This window comes from Otolemur garnettii, unplaced genomic scaffold, assembly GCF_000181295.1.
Source record: "Otolemur garnettii isolate 467f Iridium unplaced genomic scaffold, OtoGar3 scaffold00015, whole genome shotgun sequence".
Taxonomy (NCBI): Eukaryota; Metazoa; Chordata; class Mammalia; order Primates; family Galagidae; genus Otolemur; species Otolemur garnettii.
Window position 1 is genome coordinate 25,965,212 of NW_003852410.1, and position 22,026 is coordinate 25,987,237.

The 22,026-nt window shown below is 41.6% G+C and overlaps 1 protein-coding gene across 3 annotated transcripts in view; it reads right to left on the bottom strand.

The window, feature by feature from the left end:
- Positions 1 to 22,026, bottom strand: part of PTPRG (protein tyrosine phosphatase, receptor type G) — a 740,009-nt gene that overhangs the window by 612,719 nt on the left and 105,264 nt on the right. The window contains exon 1 of one of the 3 annotated variants that reach the window (XM_023510662.1): positions 853 to 885. The exons of the other annotated variants lie outside the window; for them this stretch is intronic. The gene's annotated coding sequence lies outside the window, so the exon portion shown is untranslated. Of the gene's footprint in view, positions 1 to 852; positions 886 to 22,026 lie in introns of those variants that run through there. 3 annotated transcript variants of the gene reach the window in all.

Genomic DNA, 22,026 nt, shown 5'->3' on the forward strand with positions numbered 1-22,026 from the left:
ATAGCTAAGCAATTAACATGATGGGCTCAGAGAACAGAAAGGGCTGTGGTCCCACCTCCCATCTCTTCTCTACAGCTCAGTTTCCTCATCCATCAAGTGGACGGTGAACGCTCAGCAAATGTTCACCATGGTGGCATTCCCACTCCCACTCCCATCAGAGGCGGCTAATCCTTCCAAGCTCAAATGAGAGATCATGGCACAAAGAGACCTGACATCACTGTCCGCCAGGCTGCCCTCCTCTGAGCCCACCTGTGTGCCAGCACTCAGTTACACAGACAAGGGCCATACTCTGGGGGCAGAAAGTAATTGGATACATTTTTTTATTGTAGTTGATGATAAAATGTGCTGTAAAGGAAATAAACGTGATAGCATGACAGAAATAAGATAGGACGGGGACGTCAATTTAAGACTACGAAGCAGCCCTGGGCACAATGTGGAGCTCCCTCGGGAAAGAACTTGCTGCTCAACTGCAGGAAGGCTTCAGGATCCAAGCAGCTTCTCAGTCAAGGTGAAGCTCTTCCCCAGCTAAGGGCAGGACTGGGTCAGGGGTACTGAGGTCCGCCTGTCTCTTCCCATTGGGTCAGATCTTCTGCATGTTCTGGGGATCTCTCTGCCCAGTCCTGCTTCCTCTCACTGCCTCTGCCACAGACCTTAACCTGTAGTAACCCTATGAACTGCTAATTCTGTGTCTGCATGCTGAATTGACACAGATGAAATAGATCCCTGTTGGGACCATCAAATCAAAATCCTCTTCACCTCCCTGTTCAGACCTTCCTTTTTAAACAAGCTAACCTGCCATCCACAATAGTGCACTTGGGTAATCCTTCTCAATCTGTTTCAGTTTCCACTCACCAGGTTCCCTGCCTTGCACACCTCCTGGCTCCACTGATAACTTCAAAATCTCAATTAAGCACAGACACCTTGCCCAATTCTTGACATGCGTTGTCTCACATAATCCTCATAGCCCCTGATGAGGTAGGCAGGTACTCCTGTACTTGAGAGAGAAGGAGAGGAGAGAGGAAGAAAAGGAAGAGGGAGGCAGAGAGTCATCTTCAGGAGACTAGACTTAAATAACTTGTCCCAAGTTCAGCCAAGAGCGGGGAAGAGACTCAAACCTAGGGGCTTCTGGTGACAAAGATCAGGGTCATCTTCACTGGTTCTTTTAAAACTTATCTCCCAAACTCACCTACTTCAGGAAGCCTTCCCCAGTAAACTATAAAGCTCAGATCCCCAAGCCCTTTGGAATCTTACAGGCAAGTTTTAATCTGTATTAATCTACATTTGCTGATTCTTGGTTTTGAAACAGTTCTAAGCTGTATCACATGGTTGGGTTCTGGCTCACAACCTAAGCTGTCAATGCCCCAGGATCCGAGGCCGCCACTTTTATGACTTTCGAGTTGTCCACAGTACTGGGACAAAAACAACCACACGGGTTTAGGAGGTCCCATCACACATCGAGACAGAGCCCCTCTGGGCTTGGACATGTTCTGTCTGTTTCTCCAAGTATCACTGGAGTCTGGCAAATACTGGCTCCCAGAAAACCTACACGGAAATGACTACATTTTTGAAAAGGGCTGTAAATGTTCCAAACCCAAAAAATGCCAAAAGGAAAAGCTAAATGTACACATTCACCTTGAAAGAACAGGCAACCACCCCCTAAAGGGACACATACAGGCACTCCAACGACACATCCTGGAGGAGAGGTGGACAACAGTGTGTAGATGTGGAACCAGAGCAAGGAAACATCCCCAGGACACACACACCCCTGTGAACCACCTAACAACACAGGGCAGAACATCTGTCTGAACTCCTCTTAAAAACACAGAAAACATTTCTGACTGCCTTAAGGGAAAATAGCGGAGGCACTACTTTCTCATAGCTGTTCTGCCTCCAGGGAACCACAAACCAGCGTACAACTGCAAGGCCATGTTTATGCCATGCTTTCTGGAATCACAAGTCGCTCTATCTAAAGCTGCTGTATCCAAACCTTTACCCATTTCTAAATGTTACCAATATAGCAACACATTCTAATCACAGCCCTAGGATAATAATCACATAATTTCTACTTTCTGCATAAAGGCTATTATTAAATGCCTAGACTCAAATGGGAAGTCTCCTTTATAACTAAATTTACCCAATTCTTTTTTAAAGTAGGGTTTATTTACTCTGCTGTCAATGCCGAAGTGTTAGCCTCAAGTCTTCCACCGATGTTTTTCAGGAAGGCTTCCAATATTCAAGTGAGGGTTAAGTCATTAAGTCGAGAGCTGGAGTGCAGAGAGAACTAAATATAACAGAAGGAAGAAGGAACACTGTGTCCCACGAAGAACAAAACAATTCAAAGGGATTTCCAGTTTAGTTTGGCTCCCGAAACCATGGTTTCACAAAATGCCACAAACTCAAAAGTACTCCAGAGACAGCCAAGTAACCCTGAGGATAACAGAGCTGTTAAGTGTCATTTGCAGAGGAGAATTTGGATGCTTGGTTAACCAATAGTATGGGAACCACATATTTCCTAAACGGGAGATGGGGAGTGGGGGGTGGGAGAGGAGGATACATCCTTGACTTGGAATTGAAAACTGCAGTTCCAAGGAGAACTGACTACTATTTCTAGGGCAATCCATAGCAACAGCTGTTACCACTACCTCATTTACATGTGACCCATTCAGAAAACTGTCCTGAGTGACTGATACCGTTCTGGCTGTTGCAGGCCTTGCCCAGGGTTTCCAGGTTAGGACTACTGTCAATTATCAGCCCAGCTGTCTTCAGCCATCCTGCTGATCTTTATAGCCTGACTTTTGCAATGCTGACTGCAAAGCGCAATTCAACTTTATGGAAAATAAAAACATCTCAATGGGTCCATAATGACCCACTTTTCAGCCCAGGTGTGACATCCCTGCAATTAGTCAGCAAGACACCTTGAGCTGTTAGGCCTAAAAACAAATCCATTTATCTACTACAGAAGAGCTGTTCATACCACATGGAAAACTGAGTAAGGAAGAGGGGGGTGGGGGAAAGCTCGCCACTTAAAAACAATTTAGCTAATAGATCACATATGTTCAGCTTTGTCTTCTTCCTCCTGCCTTTTTCTGGTTTTAAATTTTATTACCCTGGGGCATTTGCACAAAACAGAATCTTCTTCGTTGCTTAGGAATTAATCCACCCCTGCTGTTTGTTCCTCATTTGAGTCATAATCCCCCGTTTGTGACATCACAATTAGCCACTTGTGGTGATGATTATAATGTCATGAACAAAGGATTATGCCTGGGAGTTGGAAACACAACAGCAGGGGCACTAAATGCTGGGAAGGAACATCCTTGGGAATCAAGAGTTGAAGGGTGAAACAGAAAAAAAGGGTGGGGGAACAAATGGACTCGGGAAGCTCTATGAGAACAGAACCAGTACAGGTTTCACCTGGTGAAATAAACTGGTAAATTCCAGTTACATTTTCCCTCACCCACCCACTTTATGAAAAACTTTTTTTTTACATTAAATAGTACCAAAAAATGGTACTATTGATACATGGTTTATCCCATATAATGATCACTGTCAATATTTACCATCATCCTCTTTATAATTGTCTATGCAAATATTTCTTCCTAAACTATTTGAGAATATTTTGCAGAGATCATGAACCTTCAAACTCAAACACCTGACCTTCAACCCCAATACCTTAGTGAATTTCTTCGGACAAAGACATTCTCCAAAACTCAGGAGACACTGATAGACTATGACCTAATTTACAATCTATATTTGCATTTCACCAATTATCCCCCAAATTTCTTTTATGTCATGTCATTACTAGGTCATGCTGTGATATTTAAGAAAATGAAGACAACATCCTTTTTCAACTTTCCTCCATGGTCAACATTGCTAACCCAGAATTCAGAATCTTAGAAAACTTAAATCCACTGCAAGAAAAATCATAATGGCTACTATTTATCTGGTGCACACCATAGGCCCAAATCAAACACTTTACGTGAATTATCTCATCTGAACCCCGTAACAACTCCACTAACAACTCCACGGGGCCTGAGTCCTTCTAATCCACATTTTATAGAGAAGGAATGAAAAACCACTGCCAAAGAATGAAGCATGTATTGGGAAATACATCAAGGTGAACAGAACAGCCTGGTCCTCCTCCCCAGGACAATGCTTCCTCTAAAGAGCTGAATTCACGCTGGTCCTACCAGGCAATCTGACATGAATAGATTACAGAGATCCAGTCAACCTTCAGGACGAACTGAAAGCAGATCGATACTGCACTGTAAATGAAGACTGCAATTAAGAATGCAGATTGCAGGGTCAGGGCTGATTGTAATGTTTCAGCGTTTGATCATTACAGAATATTCCAATACACGTCCCACTCCCTGAGCGAGTTTTATGGTTGGGTGTGCAATGGGCCCCTTCTCTGTCGTTATTAACTGCCTATTTAACAGATCCAGGAATGCCATTTATTCTAAACACACAGTGGAGGTTTTAAAAGCAAGAAAAGAAGCTTTTCACAAGCTAAAAGCTTTTAGGACCGGATGGATCTTAAATCGCCTATTTCACAGAGACAGAAATGGCTCCAGGGAAGCTTGGATATCGTCACACATTTTTTTTAGCTTTTAGGAGAACATAAAGATGTAAGATTAACTAAACCTGACTCAAAACCAAAGCTGCTTGTGTAAACTGGTTGGGGAAAAGAGGAAAGGAACAAAAATTCACAACGTGAAAGCCAAGCCCACATTTGAAAATAATGACTTCTATACAGCTTAGTTCCCACAGATAAGACAGACCCCCTGGCGTGTATGGCCTGTGCCATGTACAGATTCCCAATGCCCAGCAAATTACAGGCACCAAACACCACCTGGGTGCCTGTCATTATTCTACTGCACGCTGCGCCCTTAGCACCCCTACCCCTCACCCCTGCACCACAACCTGATGATCAGAAACAGCTCTAGGAAAAGATTGCTCACCAGTGTAGCCTCCTGGCCTATACCAGAGGTGGGTTACGCCCCTCCCTGCTTCATTTCCTGTCCTGCTGGTGTTTTCTGAAGGACACAATGGAGACCTTCATTGCAAAGCAGCCCACAGTCACTCACATATTTTCCCAGCCCCCCCCAGGTGATTTTATAAATTTGAATAATTAACAACATGTTAAAATCAAAACTAAAAACCCAAATGTCCAGCTTCTCTTGAAGCTCAATTGGGGCAATAGTATGCGTATGCTCACTCAGGGTAGCAAAGATGGGGCCAGTGCCAGAGATGGGACCCGCTCTCACCCCCATCTCCACCATCCGCCTCTCCTCACCACCGTCCATGCCTTCTGCAACTTCACACTGCCTAGACCAGGACAGTAAGGGTGAAAGAGAGTAGTGTTAATAATTACACCAGGACAGGGTGGCCTTAACTGGACACATGGCCACTGGCTTGGGTTACCCGCTTTGGCCCTGGCTTCCACTCCCAGCATCAGGTGTGGCTTTGTTCTTTTCTGGCTCGGCTGCTTTGGTCTGCTGTGCTCATCAGTTTTGCTTTGGGACTGAGAGGATAGAAAGTTTTAATGCCTAATTAGTAAATCGCTTAAGGGGACAATCAAAATCAAGAAGGAGAAAATGTTCTAGTACTGGGGCAGCTGAAGAAAAGTGGGACAAGTTGAAAGGGGCAAGGTGTTATGGATTTTCCTTCTACTTGGGATCACCCTTTACTTCCCAGGGGGTTTAATTCTATTAAACCCTACAAACCTATGACCCACTGAGGTTTTATTAGCTGGAATCTAATGAGGAGACTTTAAGATCATACAGTTAAAGTTCTTCACGTATTTACTAGGGTCACTCTGTGATGTACGAGCCTGTCTCGTGGTGGGAGTGACCTGTTAAGGAAAAACAATACAAAGTTCCATGAAACTGAACGACAACTCTGGAGGCGTGCATTCTGTCCTGACGCGCTGTCAAAATCTCCTTTTATAATGAACCAAAGGCGCTGTTGGGCTCCTTGCCAAATGTGGCAGCCATTAGTTTGAAAACAGTTTGAAATGCTCAAGCATTTTGGACTCATATAATCAAAATCAATTAATGTACCATTTGGGAGTTTGCATGTACATCCATCCCTGAGGCAGCAAGCTTTTGAACTATCCAATTTGAGCATGGCACGATCTTCCAGGGTTTCTATCAGTGTCTCCAGTCACGTCAGCCTGGTGCCCTCCATGAATATTCTTTTCTTCTCCTAGACAGATAAAACTTAACTTAGGGATGATTGTCTTCACTGAAGGAAAAAATAAAAAAGCCATTATTCCACAAAACCTTTTCAGGAAGAAAAAGGAAAAAAATGGTATCTAATACAGAGGTCTTTCGTGAGGCGTGGAGGGCATTGGGAGGCACCCCAGAATGTAAGGGTGCTCATCTGAGATCTCATCTGACTTCACTCCATCAAGGAGAGTTGAGCCAGATAGGGTAGAGATTGTGTAACTGTTCACATATGAACCAGCAATTTCTTCCCCTTTAGGCTTCCACAGATTGAGTGAGAACCCTGAATGACGAGTACTATCTGTTTCGTGAGCCCCAAGTTAGTTTGGGTCAGAATAACACATTACTACTCATTACTTCTATGGGTGTGGGACAGGTGCTGTATTATACTTGGCACCCATCTTATCCACTTCAATCTTTACAGCAGCCTTCAGAAGTTGCCTCTATTATTCTCCCATTTTATAAGCCAGGAAATGAAGCCTAGACAAAGTAACTTGTTCAGATAAGGTCATACGGTTAGATACAGATTTTTGGACATAGTAGTTAACACATTTACTATCCTGGATCAAGACTACTGTAAATCTGGTCAGGCTCAGTGGGTCACACCTGCAATCCTAGCACACTAGGAGGCTGAGGCAGGTGGACTGCTTGATCTCAAGGAGTTCAAGACCAGCCTGAACAAGACCAAGACCCTTGTCTCTAAAACTAGCCAGCCATAGTGCCAGGCACCTGTAGTCCCAGCTACTCAGGAGGCTGAGGCAACAAGATTGCTTAGCTAAAGGGTCTGAGGTTGCTGTGAGCTACGATGACACAGCATTCTACTATGGGCAACATGGTGAGACTCTGTCTCAAAAAAAAAAAAAAAATATATACACACACACACATATATATAAACTCTGTAAATCAGTGATGAATTTTTTGGTAAATGTGTATTTAATTGTCAATTAGAGCATTTGCAAATGTAAGCCCTCAGAAATGGCCTGTAATCAATATCTGTCTTATCTATTGGTTATATGTTTAAAAGTTTCATTCCTGTCTATGCCTCAGTAGCTACACTTTGCTGACTTTCCCTTTTCTGTCTTCTTCATTTGATTTGGAGCAAACCAAATTTCAAATGCACAGGGTCCCAGACTGGTAGGGTGGCTTCTTTACTTGATGTATTTCTCAAGTTAGTAATTTCTGAAAATCGGTAGCCCCTTTTGCTGCGCAACATCTAGACCACAGGTCAGTTATAAAGAGTCCTTATGAGTGTCGGGGGTTGGGGGCAAGATAAAAGGAGAGTGACCAGTGGAGTTTCAAAGGGTACCTGTGTGTGGCCCTTCCTTCCTCACAAATTAAAGTTTATCAAAGCTGCTTGGGAAATTCGATACCAGAGGTACAGGCAGCACATAGCATGCTGTGCATAGAGCCTGAGCAGAGACTCATGATGTAGAATAGATTAGGATGCTTTATCACCCTTAGACAAATAGTGCTGGCCAGCTATATAAGGGGCTGAGGCTGAGATGATCAAGTTCAACAGCAACAACTTCCAGTCTCCTGAGCAAACCAAAGGCACCATGTGACTGTCTTCCCCCAAGCCAAAGGACACAGATGATGAATGGGAAATGACTATAATTTTAAGAGACACTTGAAAACCAGCAGTGGAGAATACCATTCCAAATAGTTGAACTCTGGTAGCCTGAGAGGTTTTAAGTAACCAAAGAAGGGACAGGTGTACATGTGTTCTCCAGGGAAGAAATAGTCAACATGTGATTTAAAACGCCTCCTTGGTGGTGTAGTCTTTGCAGACAGAGTTGTCACAATATGCAGTGGAGGAGTCAAGAATTGGGAGGAGTCAGGTGGGATCAGAATTAGTAGGCACAGCCTGATGGTATTTCCCTCCCCTCATCCCCTAATTATTTTGCAGTCCAGGGTAGTTGGACCGCTTTGTATCTTTGGTCTCTCCAGATCAGAGCAGCCCCAAACAAGGTAGCTACCTCCTGGCCAAAAAGTTCACTGCCTAAAAGGCCAATGTATATTTTCCATGTAGGCTTCCAGGTTTCTAGAAAAAGATTTCCAAAAAAAAAAAAAGAAAAAGAAAGAAAGAAAAAGATTTCCATAGCTACTTTGCGATCTTGTTATAACCATGTCCTATTTTGCTTAATTACTCAAAACAACCCAAAACTGGTTTCTGTTGGTTGTTTAACTAGAAATTTCTTTTTGTTCCCCCAAAGTAAATGCCCATTGTAATGCCCGGCAGGCTTTTTCAGATTATATCCCTAAAAAGGAATTAGTTGCTTATGGTAAATAACACAAGGATGACAGACAGACCATGTCTATCCATTCTTCACTTCCTAACAGATGGCTCGGAAAGAGTCAGACGCAACCACAACTTGTTAAACTGTATCAGGGTACCAAGACATCTAGCACCAAAACTTACCTGATGGGACTAAATTACATAAATGTGAACCACAAGATTCATTTGAATTATAACAAGGTAATTCAAAAAATATACTAGTATCACATACTTTTTAAAACTTCCCTAAATAAAGAGTTTTGGTTATTGTTAACTGGGCAAAATACCTGCCAGTCACCTCAGTAATCAAAATTCCAGATTCCTTCTGGATAATGAGAAAATAAAAATTTGACATACAAATTCTGAAGAAAATGACCCAATTTTCACTCATTTGCAAAAATGGCCTGAAAAACTAAAAACAAGTATCTAAGGCCAGGCACAGTGGCTCATGCCTGTAATCCCAGCACTCTGTCAGGCCAAGGCGGGTGGATGGCCTATACTCACAAGTTTGAGACCAGTGTGAGACAGAGTAAGATCTAGTCTCTAAAAATAGCCAGGCATTGTGGAGGGCACCTGTAGTTCAAGCTACTTGGGAGGCTGAGGCAAGAGAATCACTTGAGAGCAAGAATTTGAGGTTGCTGTGAGCTGTGATGCCACAGTAGTCTACCAAGGGTGACGAAGTAAAATTCTATCTCAAATGAACGAATAAACAAAAAAAAAAGTATCTAAAAAGAAGGTACTAGTTAAATTATGGCCCACACTATGATGGAATGATACATGGCTCCTAGAATGATGACAGTGATGTAATGTGAAGACCTGGGAGTTTATAACTGATGGACACACTAATAAATTTTTTATAATGAAAATTCTAAACTATATGCAATAGCAACAGAATATTGTAAACTCTCATGAATCCATTACCCAGCTACAAAAATTATCCTAAACTTAGGACTAATCTTCTTTCAACTGAAACACTAGTCATACCCTTGCCCTTCCCCCATCATATGGAAGGCAACAGCAAATACAATACCAATCACAATATTCTATTGAAGGGAGAAGACATAAGACTTCCCAGAAAGCATAATCGTGCTTTTAAAAAATAGCTAAGGCAGGGCACAGTGGTTCACCCCTGTAATCCTAGCACTTTGGGAGGCCCGGGCAAAAGGATGGATTGCTTGAGCCCAGGAAGCCAGAGTTTTAGACCAGCCTGGACAAAGCCAACAAAACCTGTTGTGAGGGTGGGAGGGAGATTAGCCAGGCGTGGGGCACATTTGTCACACCAGCTACTCAGAAGGTTGAGGCAGGGTGATCACTTGAGCCTAGGAATTTGGGGCTGCAATGAGCTATGATGATGCCACTGCACTCTAGCCTAGGTGACAGAATAAGACCCTATGCCCCCAAAATATAAATAAATAGCCAAAACACACAATACCTATAAATGTCTAACAGTGATACATGTGGGGGATAAGACTTCAGGGTTCAATTTCTAGCTGATGCATTTTTTAACCAATTTTTTCTACAAAGAACCAAGTATTACTTGCATTATAAAAATAATCTCAAATTCACTGTGTTGGGGGGACTGTTTCAGGATTAGAAACAATCTCAACTCTCACTTCCACTAATAATATCCAAAGTTACAGCAAAATCTTATTTTTCAATATGTTCCTAAACTAAATTCTAGCCTGACCTTCACCCCATCTCCTAAAAAGTGTCATCCAGGGAGAAGGATTCAGAAGGACAGTTCCTGTTAAAAACACTGCTTACTATACATCACGTGCCAGCTTTTACTAGAAAAGAAATTGTTATTCAAAAAATGTTAAAGAGTGATGCAAATTTATAGGGCAGCAGCACTGAGTGACAGACATCTGTGGTAGGGTAATGCGAGGCCCTTTCTTGCTTTGTTGATTCAACAATCAGCACTGAATGTCTCCTGTTCTAATTTATTTTAACTTCTGCTTAATTAAATGCATAAAAGAACTAATGTGTTGGATTTGGGGATTTAAAATGACTTTCACCCAGCTGTTTTTAAATGCACTAGGAAATTTCTTGAATATAATTGTTCTTTTAGAGGCAAAAAAGCAGACTGTAACCATGACATTCACACAGAGGGGAATTATCACCTAGTGACACTGGCTGACAACTTGTAAACAGTAATTCCCACCCAGAGTTTGAAAGACATTCCAGGACTTTTCCAGCTACCTCATGAGGTGATGTAAAAGTTGCAGAAAGAAAGGTCAAGGTAAGATTATTTATAATTCATTTTCTTTTTTTTAATTCATTTTCAACCAATTCAACAAACAGATGCCCAATAAACATTTTCTAAACCGAAGAGAATTCAGCAGCCTTCAATTTAACTTTTTGGAGGAGGGAATCATCTCCTCCTATCTCATTTGAAAAAAGAAAAAAAGAATGCACTAGTTATGGAATCCCGTTATGGCTTTAAATACCTTAGGTAGTAATAAAATTCAAAAATAAGGGCGCAAAGCCAAGCAAAGTGACCTCACACCTGTAATCCTAGCATCAGGAGGGAGTATCACTGGAGCCCAGGAGTTCAATACCAGCCTACGCAACACAGGAAGACTTTGTCGCTACAAAAAATAAAAAATTAGCCAGGCACGGTGGCATCTGTCTGTAGTCCCAGCTACTCAAGAGGCTGAAGCAGAAGTATGAGGCTGCTGTGAGCTATGATGACACTGCTGCAGGCTAGCCCAAGCAACAGAGCAAGACGTTATCTCAAAAATAAAAAAACAAACAAAAATGAGAAAGCAATGAGATGACAGTCAGCATCTAGAGCATTCTACTCAAGCAGACACTGGGTTTTCCTCATGCAAAGCCACGTTTCTTTTTCCTACTGCATCATAATGTAAGGAATTTAACATTCTACTTACTCCAACCCTGTCCAATTAAGTGTTGTTCAAAGGTCTATATTTTAAATGAAGAACATGTAGGGATGTATTTCCTACTCAGTCTGATTCCTAATGCCAAGACAGCACTCAGTAATAGCACTCTATTACCCTATCTGAACTGTGTCAACCCCATTTTACAGACTAAAAAATACCTCACTGAGAGCCCAACTTTGTAAAGTCTCAAGGTGGTGTTTTATCCTATGAAACTGTTCAGGCTCTTCATTATTTGCCAAAAAAGTAACCCAGAATTTTCTCAAGAGCCTTTCTTTGCCAAGCTACTAATCCATAGAAATTCCCATTACTTTCAGAAAACACAGAAAATTTGGTTCACATGCAGGGACAACTTTTGTTTTACATGCAGAGATACTTTTAGAATTTTTTAGACTTGAAGATACGAGAAAGACCAGCAATCAGTTTTCTCTCCAATACTTGTTCACACTGTAGCAGCAGAAACCCTAAGACCTCCAACAAAATAAGCTACATAGAAAAGTCTGTCCTCACAGACACCTAAGATTTTTTTTCCCATCTCTCTCTCTCCTGGACCCCATGACAACCTGGAGCCAGGCACTACCACATTCTCAAATTAAATCATGGTCTCAACCAAAGCCAGCTGGGCACTGTACACCCTCATTGTATTGTACAGTTTTGCATGGTCTCAAGCTTACATCCCTCCTCAAGTCAGGGTAAGCCTACCATGAGCTGAGATTTCAATGGCCACAACACAAAAAAAATGGCAGTGAAGGGTATTGCCTATGTTTCTACTTAATTGTATTTCAAAGAACTAACTGGTTTGTTTTGTTTTGTTTTTCCTTTTTGGAGACAAGAGTCTCACTCTGTTGCCCCGGGTAGAGTGCTGTAGCATCATAGCTCACAGCAACTTCAATCTCTTGGGTTTGAGCAATCTTCTTGTCTCAGCCTTCGGAGTAGCTGGGACTACAATGCCCAACTAATTTTTCTATTTTTAGCAGAGGTGGGGTCTTGCTCTTGCTCAGGTGGGTCTCCAATTTCTGAGCTCAAGTGATCCACCTGCCTCGACCTCCTCCTCGAGTGGTAGGATTACAGGCATGAGCCACCAAGTCTGGCCAAGTGATAATTTTCAAATAACGGCACAAACTCAACCAGGGCAAATTCCCCAATGCTGTGAAAACTTGCACCAAATCTGATGCTTGTAACTGAGGCTCAGGAAAATGCAGTGGGGCTGAAAAGAGATTACGGAGGCTGGAGAAAATGCAGTGGGACTGAAACAGATTTTAAACGCTCTGCCTCTCTCCCATAGGTAGTCCCCTTCTGGAGGGCTTATATTTTGTGTCACAGAGGTTAATGAGTTAGTGGGTCTGCTCAAGGTCTAGCTTTGGAGTATAACCATATGGGAGGCAGAGATAAGCAAGAAAAGGATGTGGCACTATCAATATAGGGGCAGATAATACCATTTTGAAAACAGATTACAAGTCCACAATGTGCTGTAACATAATTTAAACAAATTATCACAGAATAGACTCCTACTAGGAAAAGTGCTCTTAAGAATAACTCAGGTATGTATGAAAGCCACAGTGACATGTTAAGAACCTTGGGAACTAGTTAATTCTCAGACATCCTTAGATGACACTTTGCTGGCCTGAAAGAATTAGCAAATTTTCAAAAAGAACCTGATTTCAGGATAAGTCAACCCCCTCCTGGGTCTTCCCAAGTTTTTAAACATGAGCTACTAACCACAGACTAAGTCCCAGTGCAATTCAATCAGTTCACATTCAAGTAAAGAAAAGTTAACACTCAGCATTTACTGCCTGCCAGGAGCAGAGCTGGGCTTTTTCACATCTTCTCACAAGGCTGAAGGATAAGGCAGATATTTATTCCCATCAAAGGGGTTGAGTAAAGCTGTCCAAGGTCAAACAGCCAGCAAGTCAGAATCTGGCCAGAAGTCTAGATCTGCTAGACTCCAGAACCGAAACGCAACCACCCATCCAGCTATCTCTTCCATGAAAGAGCAGCCCCACTTGACTGTCCTCCTAACTCCACCTGCATTCTAAGAATGGCACATGTTCTGGTCTCCTCATCCCACCTGTCACCATGCCAGTGCCCAGCCAGTCCATTGCAGTGCCAGGGTATACCACAGTCCCTTCTCAATCTGCCAAGCTGTCTGAAGTACAACTGAATTCTGCAGCAATGGAGGACACATACCACAAAATATACCATAAAGTGTGTCCTGCAGAATTTTAAAGATGAGACTTGCTATGTATTTCCAAGCAGAAAATTCCTTGCTTAAAAGGAGAAGAAAAATCAAAGCAATTTATTCATTCACTAACATACTATAAGTATGGGAGTCCAGTAGTTAACTTAAATTGACTATCTAAAACACACAGTACTGGAATTAACAGTGGTGGGAAGGTCCAGGGAGAGAAGGAATGCTAAGAGACACAGGAGAAACACTGTAAGCCAGGTGGCCGCAGGTGTGACTGACTGTTATCACTGGAGACATGTTCAGTGCTCCTACGAGCCTCTTAACACAGTACCACCATCTGAGCACAGTACCCTGTTTGGAATTGGTCTTTCTAACATGATTCTAGGTCTCAGTGAACTAACTCATAAGCGTCAAGCTATAAGGCATAAAAATCATCTATCAACCCCACAGGAAATCAAGCACTAAAAAAAAAATCTGCCTAAAACAAACACTTCTGCTCATACTTTCGGTTTTGATCTATACAATCCAGTCCACTCTCAAGCAAAAATCAAAGTTTAAAATAAGCAATCCTACACAGCAGCTAGCATCCTTCATTTACAGGGCCCTAGGAAAAAAAAAATCAATAAAAAAAAAAAAAAAGCAAAGCACAGTATTAGATTTACCAAGGGACAAAATTGTAATTATAAAGCATTTCTACATTAACTAAAGTTCAGTATAATAAATGAGCTTTAAAAACTAGGCCACCATTGATTTAGTATATACTAAATAAGTATTCTGTGAATCTGGTGTGAGCAAAAGGCTTTATGCTACAGCTCATCGTAATTTCAAAGAGGAGTTCGTATGGCAGAGTGAATCCCCCTAAGAAATGACAGTCTTACTATATCATACTTTTAGCCCAAGATAATACCGTCTCTTGAAAATATTGGAGAGTCACATTTGTTGTTATTCTACTCCAAGATCTCATTAAACGTCAGGAAGTGTCTACAGTGTTCAGCAGACGGTAATGCTCACAAAGCAACCTTTTTTTAAAAAAAACTGATAAACCCATAAAACCAATTAAAGCCTTACATATTTCCTCTAATACTTTTTGTAAAATTTGCATAATTTCTGATTTGACAAAAGAAACTCAATTCTTGGTCTTCCCCTACCTAACCTTGAGTTGCTGTGTTACAAGGAGCCACCCACACATTGCCATTTGCTTTCTATAAAAATGAGCCTGATAAAAATGGGCCTGTCAGTTTCTATTCTGAAGCTGTGGCAGAAAAGCACAAGAAAAAGAACTTGGAGAGTGCTATTTTCAAATTTTGCAAGTTAAAGCACCACTTGGTAGAGTCCATACTCATGTTCTGCAACACGTAATTGTACACTCACTGACAAATACCCAACATTTAAATAAATAAGTAAGCTCTATAGACCACCACCAACTTAGCAAGATATGCTCTCAGAATCAGTCCTTCCTAATTGATTCTGGGTCTCAGTGAATAAACTCATAAGCCTCAAGTTCCAAGGCATAAAAATCATCCATCAACCCCACAGGAAATCAAGCACTAAAAAAATCTCTGCCTAAAACCAACACTTCTGCTGAAACTTTTTGTTTTGAGCTATATGATCCAGTCCACTCTCAGGCAAAAGTTAAAGTTTAAAATAACCAATCCTAGCCTATAATCCTACCACTCTGGGAGGCAGAGGTGGGTGGACTGCCTTGAGACCAGCCTGAGCCAGAGTGAGATCCCGTTTCTTAAAATAGGCGGGCATTGTGGCAGTGCCTGTAGTCCCAGCTACTTGGGAGGCTGAGGCAAGAGGATTACTTGAGCCCAAGAGTTTGAAGTTGCTGTGAGCTATAATGCCACAACACTTTAACAAGGGTGACAAAATGAGACTCTATCTCTAAAAAAGTAATAAAATAAAATAACCAATCCTAAAGAGCAGCCCAGCATCCTTCATTAAAATAATTGTTCTTAAGACAGGGTCTCACTCTGTTGTAAGCTAGACTGAAACGTGTAGCTTACCGCAGCGTCCAACTCCTGGGCTCCAGAGAAATGCCTGCCTCAGCCCCCTGAGCAGCTGGGACTATAGGCAGGCACCACCACACCAGGCTAATTCTTTTATTTACTTATTTATTTATTTAGAGACAGCATCTCACTATGTGGCCCTCGGTAGAGTGCCGTGAAGTCACAGGTCACAGCAACCTCCAACTCCTGGGTTTAGGTGATTGCCTCAGCCTCCCGAGTAGCTGGGACTACAGGCGCCCGCCACAGAGCCCAGCTATAATTCTTTTAGTTTTTATAGAGATGGTCTTGCTATTGCAGGCTCCTCTCCTATTTTTGTGTTTATCTGTTCCTTTCCCCTCTCCCAAATACCCTGAGGAAGGGAGATGCCCTATATATGTTTTAATGTCCACCATAACAGACAATAGCACCAAATACTTGGACCTTCACTATCTAAGATAAATTTTAACCTTAAAGTCTTATTTGAATGTTTATGAAAGTTTTTTTTTATTTTCCAACCTTTCTGAACCATATATATGGATGACAGTGATCTTACGTAGAAATGGGAAGACTTTCTTTGTAAAGAGTCAGACAATAAATATTTTAGGTGTGGCAAGCCACATGGTCTCTATTATAATCACCCAACTCTGCCACAATAGCAAGAAAATAGCCAAAAGTCAACAAATAAGAGAAGCTGTGTCTCAATAAAACTTTATTTATAAAAATAGGCAGTGGGCCAGATATTTGCTTGTGGGCCATGTTTTGCCAACCCCCAGACTTGTGGATCCTAGATCAGCAGAAAGAAGTTAAAGAGACTTAACTTCTAGGCTTAAATTCATTACTGGGTAATCCTGAGCAAGATACTTTGCTTTGTTTTGGTTTTCTATGTATAAAATGCAGAGAGAAAGGCAGGGATGAGAGAATACTAATACGGTTGTTCTGAGAAGCAAAGGAATTAAAATAGTTAAAGTGTTTAGAGTAGTCCCAAGAACATACTAAGTCTCATTTAAGTTTGCTACAAATAGTATGTATATGTGTATGTATTTGAGAGACAGGGTCCCAGACTACACAGTAATATCATTAAAGCTCATCTGTAACCTCGAATTCCTAGGCTTAAAAGATCCTCCTGCCTCAGCCTCACCAGTAGCTGCTATGAGTACAGGAGCTCCATACCATGCCTGCCTAATTTTTTAAATGTATTTATAGAGATGGGGTCTCTTGCCCCGACTGGTCTCCAACCCCAGGCCTCAAGCAATCCTTCCTCCTCAGCCTCCGAAAGTGCTGAGATTACAGTCATAAGCTACCACACCTAACCTACAAACATTATTTTAACAGGATTAATATCATTACCTGGAACCAGTAATACTAAATACATTTTTGTTTCTTTCTGTTATAGCTTTTTCAAAGATGCCAGATTTTCTACGAAAAATTAGAAATAAACATCCTTTCTATGTCTATGTTAATGCCTATGCATCTTAAAAACAGAAATTTTAAGTATACAGAGAGATTAAAATGTGAAGTCAAATACATAAGCTATGCAATCTAAAATTTACTTTGCTAGGAAGACAATAAAGTTTTGAGCTTATTCGTAAGACTTGTGGTTTTCACAGGATTTGAGTTCTTCTATTACAATTTGGAGTCATCTGGAACCCTTTCCTTTCAGCTCTTGTTTCCCAAGACCATCTTCAAGTGATGAATGCTGGTTTAAGGAAACAGGAAGGAAAAAAAAAAAAAAAAAAAAAAAAAAAAAAAAAAAACAAGGAAACAGGAAGGAGCAGGTGGCTGGGTCTAAGTTTTAAAAGCACCTTCTATTTTATATCATCAATTCAATGCACTGGGAGGTGTGTGTATATGGGGGTGGGTGGGTGATGCTACTATTATATAGAATTTCTTTAGTAAGTGTAAAAGTAGTTATTAAATTGAAGTCACCCATTCATTTCAAGTACTGTTTTATTTTTGAACAAAATAAAAACCTGACATCAGGTTTTCTTAAACATTTCTATCAAGTGGTCAGTGACAAATATACCTTGAGACATCTCTGGTAGGACAGGACAGAGGCCAGTGATATTGCTAAACCACCTACAATGCACAGGACGGTCTTCCGCAACAACCCATCCAGCCCCAATTGTCAGTAGTGCTGAGACTCAGAAATCCTGTCTCAGACTAAAGGAAATCAGTAACAGCAAAACCACCTGCCAGGTACTTTGTGTTTATCGTCTCATTTCACCTTCCCAACAACCCTGCCAAGACTGGTTTTCCCTTTGTCCACCAGCGGATGCCATAAAAGATGATGCAGAGAGGTCAGATGGCCGCCACGGCCTCGAGGGAAAGCAGAGAGCTGCACGCCAGTTTGGGGGGCTTACCGCACAACCTTGGCAGAAGTGAAAATTATCTGGCAAATGAAGAGTGGTAGGTTTAACTTAAGGGAAATAAGATATCTAGAGTCTCTGAGCTGCTATCAAATGAGAATCCCCATTTCTGTCAGGCCCAGAAGTAATTCAGACAGATAGCAGGAGAAGAGAAATCTCATCACCTTCACACCAGTAAGGAGCCTCCACAGCGGCTCTGCGGCAGTGCCCTTGATCTTCACCAGCCAGCGTTAAGAGGAGCAGGGGTTTTTATGGAGCACCTGGGAGTTTATTATACTCTGCAGCTCTTTCTCCTTTATAGGATTTTCTGCCCAAACTCAATAGTCACCAGCATTCTGGAGAGGTTAACATCATTCTTTATTTACTGAGTAAGATAAACCACCACCTATATCTGCTTCCAGCATAATTAGCCATCTCATTTGACCAAAGGGGGGTGGGGGGGAGTAAATCTTTAAGAGCCAGACTTCTAATCCTTTCCAACAAGTCTAATTTTATTTCATTTTGTAGACCTCTCAATTTCACATATAAAATTCCACCTGAAAGAATTTTCAGACTCAGCACCTCTGGTTCAAGCAGCTGGGATGCAAGCCACATACACCTGAGCTGATAGGTTCAAATCTGGCCGGCCCGCCAAGCAAGAATAGCCGGGCGTTGTGGTAGATGCCTGTGGTCCCAGCTACTTGGGAGGCAGAGGCGGGAGGCAGAGGCAGGAGACTCACTTGAGCCCAGGAGTTGAAGGTTGCTGTGAGCTGTGATGCCACAGCACTCTACCCAGGGCGACAGCTTAAGGCTCTGTCTCAAAAAAGAAAAAAAAAAAATTTTCACATGCATATTTCATTTCAGAAAACAAAATCCTCCAGGTACATATGGATGCTTTAGACTCTAAGTCATAACTTGGCCCAGACTTGCGAGATAACTCTGAGCCTCCATAAAATGTTGACACATTTCTATCCATATAAAAACCATCGACTCAAACAAACCTATTTGCCTAACTTTGTGCAATAGATTTAAAGCCATAATTCCAGGAACAGGATAGTGAAAATACACAGATAGGCAAGTACCACAGAAGGCCAGACGATATATTTCTTGGATCCCATTTCTTACCTCTTCCAGGTCTTTAGTTCTAAATGACAGAAAAGTAGGAGAGTGTATGATCAAGATTTCCTTTCCTCAGTATTTCACCTCAGGTTATACGGCCCGGCAGCACAAATCAGAACAGAATAAAAGATAAATTTCAGACATTAAATATGGATCCTCTTGTGAGAGCTCCTATTCAAACGGGGTGATGCTGAAAGAAGCACTATAATTTGTCAGAAAACTCCACTTGCCAGGAGAACCAAAAAAAAAAAAAAATCTAAACAAAACATAGGAGGTCCAATTTCTTAAAATTCATATATTCCTTCAAATAAAAACTTCCTACTCAGTATCTGTTAATAATGCCTTTTTTAACCCCAAACTAAAAATCATAAATATTATTTATAGCACAAAGTCTACTGCTGGGCTTAAGTGATTCTCTTGCCTCAGCCTCCCAAGTAGCTGGGACTACAGGCGCCTGCCACAATGCCCAGCTATTTTTTGGTTGTAGTTGTCATTGTTGTTTGGCAGGCCTGGCTGGATTCGAACCCAACAGCTCTGGTGTATGTGGCTGGCACCTTAGCCGCTTGAGCTACAGGCACCAAGCCCAAAATGGGGTTTTTTTACAGAATATCCAGATCCAGATCTATATAGGTTCCTTCACTGGAACAATCTTCAGTGAAAGAAACAAATAATTTTGATGCCCTCCTGTACTGAGGATTACACCACAAGGCCTGATGGTTCCTCAGATCAAGAGCTCTGCTCTCAGCCACCCCCTCAGTGAGGCCCAGGAATGTGGCTTCCTGCTCGAGAACTCTGACTCACAACTGTAAGGTTATCTTCTTGGAAATGAGAGGGGCATGACATTAGCTTGACTACAAGGAGCATGTAGAGTGGGAACTTGGCAATAATCCACTTAATAGGATCCAGATGTGAAGCCAAATCCAACAGTTCATTTTCTGAATTCATCACTGACAACTGAAGGAACTGAATTACTCAGGGCTAATTCTGCCAAAACACAAAGTACATGATTAAACCTTCACATTAAACCTTCCAACCCTCCTAACCAGAATTAATTCTGAAGGCCATGAAAAATACATGCCTGCCTACTGTGGTAGGTGCTTTATTTTATTTTTTTAATTGAGAGGGAGTCTCACTATGTCACCCTGGGTAGAGTGCCGTGGCATCACAGCTCACAGCAACCTCAAACTCCTGGGCTCAAGCGATTCTCTTGCCTCAGCACCAAGTAGCTGGGACTACAGTCACCTATCACATCACCTGGCTATTTTTTTGTTTGTTTTAGCTGGCTGGGGCTGGGTTCAAACCCTAAGCCCTGGTGCATGTGGCTGTCACCCTACCCACGGGCGTCACCTGTGGTAGGTGCTTTAAATACACTAGCTCCAGGCCTTATAATCACCTTCTAAGAATCTTCTCCCCTATAATGTTCATTACAAGTGAGACATTACGTCCAGCCCATAGTCCATGGGAGGAGAATTAAGCAGCAGCTTTTGAAAGAATGAGTACCAAAAAATTTGTGGAGATATTTTGAACTGAATGTTACCTTTATAACCCCCTCCAAGATGAGAAGAGAGCAGGTCTTCAGGAGTACTCAGAGCCCTGAGGTGAAAGTGTTGGTTTCTATTTGTTGCTCTGCTAACCAGAACCAGTCAACAGGCCAGCTACACTGTAGTGTATATAGAAAAGCATGCTTAATGAGGCATTAAGTCTGGTGCTTGTAAAAATTTAAATTATCAACATTTGGAAAGAAAAGGCAAGGAACTGAGTTTGGTTTTTTGTTTTAGCATTTTGGTTTTTTTTTTGACAGACCAATATTCATAAATCAAAATCATTTTTCTCTTTTCCATAATCACATTTCAAAACTAGCTTACAGGTACTGGTTTTTTACGTGCCTAGGGCTGCACACTTCTGCTAAGTATGCAAACTGATACCTCTCCTTTACTCCAAAGAAAGAGTGGGGGGGGGGGATTAAGAAGCTCTTTATCCACTGCAAAAATAAAGGGAGCAAAATGTATAAACAAAAACGAGATGAATGTGTTAATTTCTAGTGTTTCTGATATTTATAGCATGATAAACTGTTTCAGCCTAGGAAGAGTCATTCAGCAAAAGATGCTATAATTCTAAGAATATTCAGTTGCACAAATGCTTACATATTGTGAGCTGCCTCAGGCAACCAGGTAAATAAGACACACACAGCACAAGGAAGAGCATATAGACACAAAAGGAGAAATAAGATATTCACCGAAGCCAAGGTCTGCTATCCCTCTACTCAAAATCAACATCATTCTCACACGAAATAAATGTTTTAAGGTAACTTTTATAAAAATAAGAAGACTTCACAATAATCTCAGCAATTAGTAAGAAACTACTTCTTTTGAAAATGAGGGGAAAGGCCAGAAGTGGTGGCCCACACCTATAATCCCAACACTCTGGAAGGTTGAGGCAGGAAGATCCCTTAAGCTCAGGAGTTTGAGACCACAGCAAGACCCCATCTCTACTAAAAAAAAATAGGAGGCTGAAGCAGGAGGATCGCTTGAACCAGGAAGGAATGAACTAATAAATGAATGAAGGAAGCGAAGAAGGAAATAGTTTAATGAACTGCGTAAGATTTCCTGTGTCTGATGCTTAAGCATCATCCTTGTAAAGAGGGAGACGCTTTGTTACACTGTACCACAGTGGTTCTCAACCTGTGGGTCATGACCCCTTTGTTCCATTTGAAACAATGTAGCAATTATAAAGATTGAGAACCACTGCTGTACCAGGTGCTGCTCTACAAACCTGCTCTGTAAGGGCCCTGTTAGTCCTCGTACCAACACCATGAAGTAGGTATTATTACTGTCCCTATTTTAACAAATGGGAAACCAAGTCTCAAGGAAGTCAAATACATTTCCCATTCACTAGTTATGTGAATACAGGCGAATGGAGGGGCTCCAACCCAGACAATCCGGCCCTTCAGCACCCACACTCTGACGGGTATTCCACCCTACTGGTCA